The sequence below is a fragment of the Prosopis cineraria genome, unplaced genomic scaffold (assembly GCF_029017545.1).
Source record: "Prosopis cineraria cultivar Desert tree isolate PC_DT_omini unplaced genomic scaffold, ASM2901754v1 PC5, whole genome shotgun sequence".
In the NCBI taxonomy this organism is placed as follows: domain Eukaryota; kingdom Viridiplantae; phylum Streptophyta; class Magnoliopsida; order Fabales; family Fabaceae; genus Prosopis; species Prosopis cineraria.
Window position 1 is genome coordinate 18,638,962 of NW_026555336.1, and position 11,778 is coordinate 18,650,739.

Consider the following 11,778-nt stretch of genomic DNA (forward strand, 5'->3'; position numbering starts at 1 on the left):
AGCTTGTCCAAGTATTTTTAGAACTCTAAGTTAGCACTTATTTTCATTAAAAGCATTTATGAGAGGAGATAATTTTGGTGTTATAAAATATAAGGAGATAAATAATCCTAGGTCCCAATTTATGTTTGAAGAGTATGAATCAATTGCTTCTTTATTTTCTAGTATTAGTTTAGTTTGCAAAATTAACTTTTTCCTAATTATGTTTGGCTCAACTTAATTGAACTCACTTAATCTTTTATTTGATCATTGTTTTTAAACAAATTCTCTAAGGAACGATACTTTACTTTCATTATATTACTAACAATGACTCGTGTACTTATGGTGAGCAACAGAATATAAAACACTTATTTGTATGCGAGCAAGATCATAGGAATAGGAGTTCACCCACAAGGAGAAGTAGTGAGAAATCTATATGGCATATATTCTTCTTCGTGCTCAACGGTTTACGGTGTTGGAGAATTTTATCTCCTTAGTACTAATTGAGATGCGGTGTTAGAGATTATCTCCTTAGTGCTCATAAGGGTGCAGTATTGGACATTTTAGCTCCTTAGCATCTATGAGATGTGGTGTTAGAGTAATGACAACCCGATCATTGAAGGTGCACTCAGGAAGTCAGTGCAAAGGTGGGACAGAATGCTTTTGACTGGGTGATTCTACCACTGAAGGTGCTGTCAAGCCCCGAAAATAGAGGGTGATCGGCAAGGGTATAAACTGCATCACGTATTTCCATAAGCCTTAAAATGAAAATTTATTCTGTTTTCTAAAAAGAAATAATTAGATCATATAGAAATTCTAACACTTTTAATATTAATTGTCATTCAAGACTTCAACATCTATGTAGAAATTTTGGTAGCCTCCCTTGTAAATAGGATCTCCTAAAATTGTACAACGAAACTTTTCACAGAATACAGTATCAATCAAGAGCTTAGCTCCTTCCAGCCAGAAACAGTATAATAGATCAAAATAAAATCCTAACAACATCTATGTAGAGCACTAATCTTTCTTTTAAATCAAAATACATAAGACTTACATATTTTCATCAAAAATAATAGTACCAACCAAAATTTCCACCAAATGTAGTTATATTGCCCTTTAGAGGTCGATGGTGAAATCAGCGCCAGCTAATAAATTTAGGCCAAAATAAGTTTTTCAGTGACATTTTCAAATTAAAATTTTAAAATTTAGACTAACAAACTCTAATAATGGGGTAAACTAATTAAAAATAATTCAACAAAAGAAATTTGTAAGTCTATAAGTCGTCTCCATAATCGTAAAATGAGAGTAAATTAGAAGCAATTTATTTTTCATGCTTAAAGAAAACCATTTATTCACACATAAATCAAAGTGATATAACTGCTAGCCAAAATCATGTAAATTTTGAAAATGCAAATTAATGAACATTTAGAATTTTGAGAACTCAATAGAATAGGTAACAAATGTGAACACACAGTCCATGAGGGTAAATAACCAAATACGATTAATGCCACAAAAACAAATGTGGACACACAGTCCATGAGGGTAAGTAACTAAATATAGCCGAAGTTACAAAACAAACATACACACACAATCCACGAAGGTAATACTAACCAAATGCGGCTCAAGCCACAAAATCAAATGCGGGTACAAAGCTCATGAACATCAAACGTGAGAATAAAGCTCATAAGACAAACTAGCTAGTGTTCAACCACAATGCACTACGGGCTAATGAAACTGCCATTAGCAGCAATGTTCTGTTTAGAGTTCTTTTAAAATCACACTTCAAATATGCGAGAAAAATAATTATCGTAATAAATTATCATTGTCAATGCCAAACTCGCATGAATTATTTCAAATCTCAAAATTTGTCAAAATCATACTTTATGGCTAATAACAAACTTGCATTAACTCGGTAGCCAATAAATTTCAAAGTTTAACAACCATACAAGAATACTTTCATCAACCTTGAAATTTTTTTTTAGAATAAATGAATGCACATATCATAATTTATTTATCCTTCATCAACGTCCCATAATTTTCAAAATTAATGTAACTCATAAAAATAAAATATTTCAGTGAAAGACTTATTAAAAATAAATTAAATGAAATTCTATTCACTTACTTGTCAGAGCTTCAAATTCTCAAAAGTGTCTTGCCTTTAATGCTGGTCAGGGTCCTATTCTTCCTCACACCCTATCAGGATATCAATAAATGAAATTTTTAACATAATTCTAAATCAACCCCATCATCTAAAATTTTAAAATTAACATTCATGCTTTAGAAAGTTGACCCACGCATTATCATTCATAATTTAATAGCTTCTCTACTAATAGGGTCCTGCTCTTCCTCAGACCATATCAAGATATCAATAAATGAAATTTTTAACACATTTCTAAATCAAACCATCATCTAAAATTTTAAAATTAACATTCATACTTTAGAAAGTTGACCCACGCATTATCATTCATAATTTAATAGCTTCTCTACTAACATATCTCTCCTATTAGGCATTTTATTAAACACTTTATGGGCATAATTTTCTAAGTTAAAATTAATCTTTACTCCTAGATTTTAGCTTCCATAAACCTTACAATATGAATAATCCATTTATTTCAATTGAAAACTTCAATCAACAACATCATATCCTTCCTCCTACTGCCACAAATTACCACTTAAAATCAAAATTCTTCTTCTCATATATCCATATATGCAGTCACGGACAGCAACAGAGGAGATAAATTTTTGCAACTCTAATCTTCAGTTCATACTTACAAAAAGCAAGAGAAGACACTATGTAAAGCTTCCTCACCTTAGATCACCATAATGGAAAGCAAAGAGGAATGAAACGAAGTGGATGGCTGGACAGGGGAGAGGTAGAACCGAACACAGCTTGCAAGAAATGAGAGAAACTGAATCAGCAACAACAAATCAAGCCTGCAACAGCACCAATAGCAGTTCTAATAACTTGGTTTCTCATCCCAGCACCTATTTGAACATGGATGACTTAGGGTGAGAAGAAGACAGCAAGTGCAGTGGAAAAATAACAGCCACCCAAATGAAACTCTCACACTAACTAATCAACTCTCCCAACATATATTCTTCAAAGAACAAGCTAAAAGGTCAAGGCTTCTATCTTAAATGACTCACGTCGCACAAACAGAGCAAGGAGCAGACAATCTCGTGTATGAACAATGAATAATGAGGCTTATGTAATCACGCAGTGAGGAGGATGCAAACAAAGAGGAAACTCATAGTCTGGAACAAAGAAAGAAAAATAAAAATCACAACTAACTAACTAGTGAGGACAAAGTAGAAGCAAACACACCAGTGACTCAGCTCTTGCGCAACAATGGCATAATGATAGGGATGACAAAATGGAGGAAGGAAACTCAATAGCATGCGAAGATGAAAGCACTGAACTCACGGTGCAATTGAGACTCACACTGAAGACACTGAGATGATGGACGAGAACGAAGGATTTACAAAGATGAGAGGATGGTTTGAGCTCTGTCTCTATCAGCAGATTTGGAAAAATCCAAAGAGGTTGAAGATTTTATCTAAATTGGAAGGAAGGGCTATTCTATAATTTCATATGAAAAAAACAAAAAATAAAACATCATTTTTTTTGCTGTCTGGTATTCGAACTCGTGACAAGATAAGAAGAGCACCTACATAGCTTCCATTGTACCAACTACCCTTATTGCCATATTTATCATAAAAATTAATATATCTACAATTAAAATGCTACAATAATAATTAAATTATATTTTTATTATAATTTTTTGTGGATTATTACATTCTCCCCTCCTTAGGAAATTCGGTCCTCTAAATTTAAATTTGTGTTTACCTCATTTTTTCAAATAGATGTGGATACTTAGCATGCATATCACGTTCAACTTCCCATGTAGCTTCTTCCTGAGAATGGTTACGCCACAACACCTTCACCAAAACAATTTCTTTCAACCGTAACTTCTTAACTTGTCGATCTAAAATAGCTACAAGAACTTCTTCGTAAGTTAAATCTGGGTCTATCTGAATTCCTTAAGTTTCTATCACATGAGAAGGGTCATATAAATATTTTCACAGCATTAATACATGAAACACCGAATGAATACCTGACAATTCAAGCAGTAACGCCAAATGATAAGCAACTGAACTAATTCTTTCTAAGATTTCAAATAGGCCTATATACCTTGAGCGTAGCTACCTTTCTTCCCGAGCCTTATCTCCCCTTTCATAGGAGATAACTTAAGAAATACTTTATCCCTGACAATGAATTATAACTCCTGACGTCGATTATCAACATAAGACTTCTGTTGACTTTGAGCTGTTATTAATCTTTCTCTAATTATTTTCACTTTCTTAATAGCATTATGTACCAAATCTGGCCCCAAAAGCTTAGGATCGCCAACATCAAACCATCCAATAGGGGATCTACATTGCCTGCCATTTAAGGCCTCATATGGAGCCATTTGCATGCTAGATTGATAACTGTTATTGTAAGCGAACTCCACTAAGGCTAAGTATTTATCCCAACTACCACCAAAGTCCAAAATGCAAGACCTTAGCATATCTTCAAGTATATGGATGGTTCTCTCAGATTGACCATTGTTTATGGGTGAAAAGTAGTACTAAGATCCAGTTAACTAGCCAAAGTGTCTTGGAAAGATCTCCAAAATTGGGAAGTAAACTGAGGGCCTCTATTAGAAATTATCAATATTGGGACCCCATGCAACCATACAATATCATCAATATACAATTAGCATACTTATCAACATTATAAGTTGTCTTCACTAGAACGAAATGAGCTGATTTAGTCAATCTATCAATAATAACCCAAATAAAATCATGTCCTTTCAACATACGAGGCAACCCGGTAACAAAGTCCATAATGATATTTTCCCATTTCCACTCTGGTATCTTTAATCGTTGATGTAATCTAGCTAACTTCTGATGTTCTGCCTTAACTTGCTGGCATGTCAAATAGTGTGAAACAAAGTCTGCCACATCCTTTTTATGCCATCCCACCAATACAATTGTTTCAAATCCTGATACATTTTTGTTGCTCCTAGATGAACGGCATACGCAGAATTGATGAGCCTCTTTCAAGATAAGTCACTTTAAATTTTCCTCTTGTAGCACGCAAAATTTACCATTGCACTTTAATTCCCTTCCTAGTCAATTTCAAACTTAGTGTAATTCCTACTATGACTGCTTCCTTTAACTTGCATAACTTTAGATCCAAAAATTGAGCACTCTTAATCTGATCCATTAAAGAAGAACAAGCTCATACGTGAGTTAGAAATGCTCCCTTATCAACAATCTCAAACTTCACTCCACTCTGTTCAAGCTTATGAATTTCTTGCACTAAAGGCCTCCTTACTAAAGTCATATGCGCCAAACTTCCCATAGGTTTCCTACTTAATGCATCAACTACAACATTTGCTTTGCCAGGATGGTAAAGAATTGTACAATCATATTTCTTAAGCAACTCCATCCATCTTCTTTGTCTAAAATTAAGATCCTTTACTCAAAAATGTATTTAAGACTCTTATAATAAGTATAAATCTCAATAAGTCTCACCATAAAGATAGTGGTGCCAGATCTTCAATGCAAAAACAACCGTTGCCATCTCCAAATTGTGAATTGGGTAGTTCTGCTCGTGCTTCTTAAGTTTCCTTGAGGAATAAGCAATAACTCATCCATATTGCATTAAGACACACCCTAGACCCACACGAGAAGCATCATAACAAACCGCATACCCTCTGCTGCCTGATGGTAAACTCAAGACTGGTGTCGAAGTTAAACACTCTTTTAACTTTTGGAAACTATCTTCACACTTGTCATCCCATTCAAATTTCACATTCTTCTGAGTTAGTCTCGTCGGTGGAGTAGCTATTTTGGAGAAATCCTTGACAAAACAATGATAATATCCTGCAAGACCCAAGAAACTATGAATTTCTATAACAGTTGTCGGTCTTTGCCAATTCTGCACCGTTTCTACTTTGCTTGGATCCACCTGAATACCATCTTTAGAAACACCGTGTCTTAAGAAGGTAGCTTTATCAAGCCAAAATTTACATTTAGAGAACTTGGCATAAAGTTATTGCTCCCTTATTGTTTGTAAAACAAGCCGCAAGTGATGTTCATACTCCTCTAGGCTCTTTGAGTATATCAAAATATCATCAATGAAAACGATCACGAATTTGTCAAGGAATGGTCTAAACACTCGATTCATCAAATCCATGAATGCTACCGGTGCATTAGTTAACCTAAATGACATTACAAGGAATTTCATAATGACCATATCAGGTTCTAAATGCAATCTTAGGTATCTCCTCCTTCTCGATCTTTAACTGATGATAACCCGAACGCAAGTCTATTTTGGAAAAGCACTTAGCTCCTTGCATCTGATCAAAAAGATCATCGATCTGAGGCAATGGGTACTTATTTTTCACCATCACCTTATTAAGTTGTTGATAATCAATACAAAGTCTTAATGGCCCATCTTTTTTCTTCACAAAAAGTACTGGTGCTCCCCATCAGGTGAATCCCTTATCTAATAGTTCTTGCAATTGAGACTTCAGTTCTCTCAGCTCAGAAGGTGCCATTCTGTAAGGCGGAATAGAAATTGGCACTAGTGCAAATGGAGTTTTTGGCCATAGTTAAAAAATTTTTAGCGACAGAAGATAGTGTGTGGTAGTAAATGGCATTTTTTGCCATAATTCTTCATAGAACTATGGCGAAAAATAACATTTACAACCACAGGTGAAAAGATGCATTTACGGCCACAGGTCTATCTCGGACCTGTGGTCATAAATGGTTAGGATCACCATTTATGGCCACAGTTATTAACCATAATTGTGTCCATAAATGGCATTTTTGGCCACATTTATAACAAATAACTATGGTTGTAAGGGTTTTGTTTTTTTTTTTAAACACTCGTAACTATATACATCCCTTACTAATTATAAAACCTACATAAATACATAACAACAGTTCTAAAGATTAGTACAAATACATCCAGTACAAACTGGATATCAACTAAATATAAGCATTTCCAACACAAATATATATAAACTATTTACTCTAATCTTGTTAATTCTAGGAAAAAATTAGACCAAATGTTATGTGTATGTCTTATCTCTTACTTAAAATATGGCTCTAAACTTGTGAAATGCTGCAAATTTAATAACAATATATGTATAAATAACAATTTAAGTATAAGGCCAGCTTCAAAATATAAAGCATTAAAAACATATTATTACCTTATCAAAGATGATAACATAGTATTAAGAAAATAAAATTAATTCAATATATAAAACCAATATTATAATCTTTATTCTAATTAAGGAATAAATTTAAAATACTTACTTTGAATATGCACCCACTTGATTTCATTTTGCTTCTTGTCAACTTTATTTGCTAACCTCCAATAACAAAATAAAGATCTATTTATCAAATATACATAATTAAAAACTATTAAATATATGATGACCATAAGTATCATTAGTTCAGATAATTTGGCACTTACACAGTCTACAAATGCCAGGTGCTCAATTGCCATTTAAACACGCCATAGTAGAGTACCAACGTGAAGACAAAATAGTCTAGAAAACTAAAAAGAGATGGTAAAACTTTGAGGAGCTAAAATAGTCTATAGGACCAAAATATATAACTTTGAATAGATGACAAAAACACAAACACAAGATATATATGCTTTACTTAATCCTATTGCACATTAATATGACAATTTTGGTAGGAGAATTACAATCAAGTTCCTATACCATGAGATTTATGGACAAGTTAGCATAATAAAATAACAATTATTGAGTCAAATTCTCTGAATTTTGTAGGTAGGTACATAATATGTAAATATTTTTCTAAACATTCTCTGAATAATAATGATCTTTGGAAACTAAACTTAGTTAAACTTAATAGAAGAAGAGGATGCCTTGTTAATAAAATGATATGTATCCAAGTGGTACCTGCCATCTCCCAATACTGAAACCTGAATCCATTATTGAGAAAACTTGGATCTCGGGAAAAATGGCTTTAATTTGGAAATTGAAATTATTTTATATTATTATAATTATTTTCACCAGTTCAAAATTTAATAAAGACAATACATGCATAGATATTCTCTGTTTTGCAAAGCACACACCAATATATGCTACTATTATGACTAGCTAGGATTAATATTAATGTCGATGCTATGCAAAGGCATGAAATAAGGTTAACCAAAATAAAACATACTACTATGGCAACATTGAGTAATGAAATATTCTATAGCTAAATAGTAGCTAGATGTGATCAATTCTCAAAAATTAATTATAATAATATCCTCGTTATGCTACTAGCCAAATATAATTAAATTATTTGCACAGGATATTGTTCTACCCACTCTTATTAGGCACATTCACACACACTAACAAACAAATAGCAGAGCACCAACATGAAGACAAAATAGTCTAGGGAACTAAAATAGTCTAGAGGACCAAAATATATAACTTGAAAGGCTGATTAATATCTGTGAACATAGTACCATAGAAGTGAAGCATTAACACACCTTGTTACTATGAAATTGAGCTTACAAAGGCTGATTCATGTGCTTTGAAATTTGCAATGACACTATTACTCACTCACAGACGCAAGTGCTTCAATGGCTCTTATCATGCTTTTCCTTCAGGTTTCTTGTCTATCGCATGCACTCTTTTAAGAGCACCATCTAGATGTGATGCACGATCCTTTAAAGTGAGTTTTGCAAGAGTAACAAATTCAAGATGATTCTTCAATGACAAAGCTTCTGCTTCAGCCTTTTCCCATCCTGCAACAATTGGACATGATTAAAATCTAAATCCAAGAACAATAACAAGCCCTCAGAATTGAAGTAAAATTGAAGTTTGAAAATCTTAGTTAGTATGTAGTTTCATTATTAAAAAAAGCATACCTGAGACAGCTTCTTCAGCCACTTTTGCATGTTGTTTTACAAGGTTTTCCTTGGTTGTCATCTCTGAATTTGCAGTGACAACTTATCACTCAGCTCCTTGATTCCATCCTCTAGACTGTGAACTTTTCCTCATATGTCTTCACTTGATCCTCCAAACCAGTCAGATGGGTATATGACTCCATAGAAATTTGGACATAGTTTGGTTTTTTGTAGTTATCCTGTTTGAAAAAGACAAACACGAGGAAAAAAAAGAAAAATATGTGAAATTAACATTGCTGATTCTAGGAAACCAGGAGAATGTTAAAATAATCAAGACATCTAAACCAAGGGGCCGCAAGTCCTGTAACATTACAAGTTTTTAAAGAGAGAGAGGACTAGATGCATAGTTTATGCAAGAAAACTAATATATACATCAAGCTATGGCACTATAAATGTTTGTTCAAATATCTAAAAGAGAGACCCAGTGTACAAATGCTTAAAGATGTTATAAGGAAAATAAAATTCATAAAATAAGAATCTAGGCAAACCAACAGGAAACTTGCAGTAGGAAAATTTGAATATATAAAACATGTAGTTATAACAAATTAGCGAGACAAAATGCAACAGATATTAAAAGCTAATATTAATATGAACAACATACTTATAATAAAAACAAAAGTATATTATCAAAAAGAAGAAAAAGTAAACATTGTCTTTATGAAAATTTTCTTGACGCGGCCTATGGACTCTATTTTTCTTTAGGGGAAATTTAATGAGGTTACCTAATTGCCCTGGGAGAAAGCACTAATAGAGTCCAATCCAGCAGCTGCTTTCTCAAGAACTGCCTTGTCCAATGATATTTTCTTCCAAGGCTAGCGCCAGTCCATCTGAAACATGAAATTTTACAAGCGGTTTATTCAGCACATCTGAAACATCTAAAAACAGAAGCACTTCGAAAAGAGCATCACTGACAAAAGAAAAAAAACCATGAGTGACGAGAAAAAATAATAATTACTGGGAAACTGAAGAGAGGGAAAAATAGAAGGAGAAGGGCAAGTGAAATTAGCTTACCAGAAAGAGAGGGTACAAAAAAGATTGGGAACAAAAAACCACGCTAAGGGACGAGAGGGATATGGGGTGGAGCTGAGGAGGTGGTCAAAACTGAAGAGATAAGGGTGGGAGCTGTGGGAGAATGACAAAACGATGCGCGGGAATTAGAGGCATTGTGATGTTAGGAGCGGGTTGGAGCTTCACCCTAAGATTTTTGGCGACAGGTTTTAGGTCATCTGACTTTCTTAAAAAAAATTTAAAATGCAATTGGGTGAGTTATAAGACATATGGCGACATGTCTCAATGAGACCGGTCGCCATTTGTCTTTTCTTCTAAATTATTACAATAAATATTAATTAATAATTATTTTAATTAATAATTAATAAATTTCAATTATTAGTTAATAATTAAAATATACGAAATTCTCCTAATTAGTTCATAATTTAATTTTACTAATTAATTCTATTTTTTAATTAAATATCATTTAATTAATTTCAAATTTAAATTTATAATTTTAATTAATTAAATTAATTTAGTTTATTAATAACTTTATTTTTTAAAATTTTTTTAACTTAATGATATTTAATGTTTCTTAATTCAAACAAATTAATTTTAATTAAATTACTTAATTGAGTAAAATTATATATTATTAAATAAGGTATATTAATTGATTAGTTAAGTGTCTTAGACACATATATTTTAAATTAGATTAATTAATTAATTAATTTTCATCATTGAATTAAGTAATTAATATATCTAAAATGCACCTAAAAGAAGACCTAATGGCCACAGGTCCACATCTATGGTGAGAGGTTTAATGTGGACCTGTGTCCATAGGTTGATTCTTAAAAAAAAAATTAAAAAAGTTAGAAAAGACATTTGGTGACAGGTTTAATGGGACCTGTTGTTATATATCATTTTTTAAAAAAATATTACAAAAATTATTAATTAATAATTATTATAATTAACATTTAATTATATTTTTAATTATTAATTAATAATTTAAATATATTAAATTCTCCTAATTAGTTTATAATTTAATTTTACAAATCAATTCAATTTCTTAATTAAATGCCATTTAATTCGTTTTAGATTTTAATTAATAATTTTAATTAATTAAGTTAATTTAATTTATTAATAACTCGATTTTTCTAACTAATTTAATTTTTGTAATTTAATGATATTTAATGTCTTTGGATTCAAAAAACTTAAGTTTAATTAAATTACTTAATTAAATAAACTTATATAATTAAATTAATTTTATTAATTTATTAATTAAGCGTTTCACACTCATTTAATATATATTAAATTAAATAATTATTTTTATTATTAAATTAATTAATTAATTAAAATTCTTAATTAAAGTCAAATAATTTAGTTTGATGATTTACGATGACATTATTACTTATGATTGTGGCAATAAAATCTACATTTTTCTATTTATTTACAAATTTGTCAGTATATCATTTATTATCGTAGTTATTTAGGAAACTGTGGCAAAAAATGTGTTGTTAAAATCTTATTTTGTACTAGTGTGATTGAGTGTCTGGAACCAAGTCAATGGCGAATTTGATCTCCCAATAGGTGGCAGTCTGGGTAATTCTTCTGGAAAATACATCAAGAAATTCTCAAACAATAGGGATTTGATCCAAACTAACAGTAGGTTTATCAATGTCATTTACCACAGCTAAAAATCCTTGACAACCCTTTTGTAGTAATCTTTGAGCTTTTAAAGCCGAAATAAGATTAGTCAATCTTTTTGTAAAACTCTCTTGCAACAAAAAAGGAGTTTCACTTGCAATATCAAATTTCACCACTTTCAA

General features: G+C 31.7%; 1 long non-coding RNA gene across 1 annotated transcript; it reads right to left on the reverse strand.

Annotated features, from left to right (window-relative positions):
• Positions 1-442: 442 nt before the first annotated feature.
• LOC129310475 (uncharacterized) lies at positions 443-10,115 on the reverse strand. The gene is made up of 7 exons (XR_008593122.1): positions 9,977-10,115; positions 9,688-9,792; positions 8,927-9,144; positions 8,546-8,803; positions 2,786-2,961; positions 2,099-2,169; positions 443-711 (listed from the first exon to the last, which is right to left on the reverse strand). It is a non-coding gene; the product is annotated as an uncharacterized LOC129310475 (long non-coding RNA).
• Positions 10,116-11,778: the final 1,663 nt, after the last annotated feature.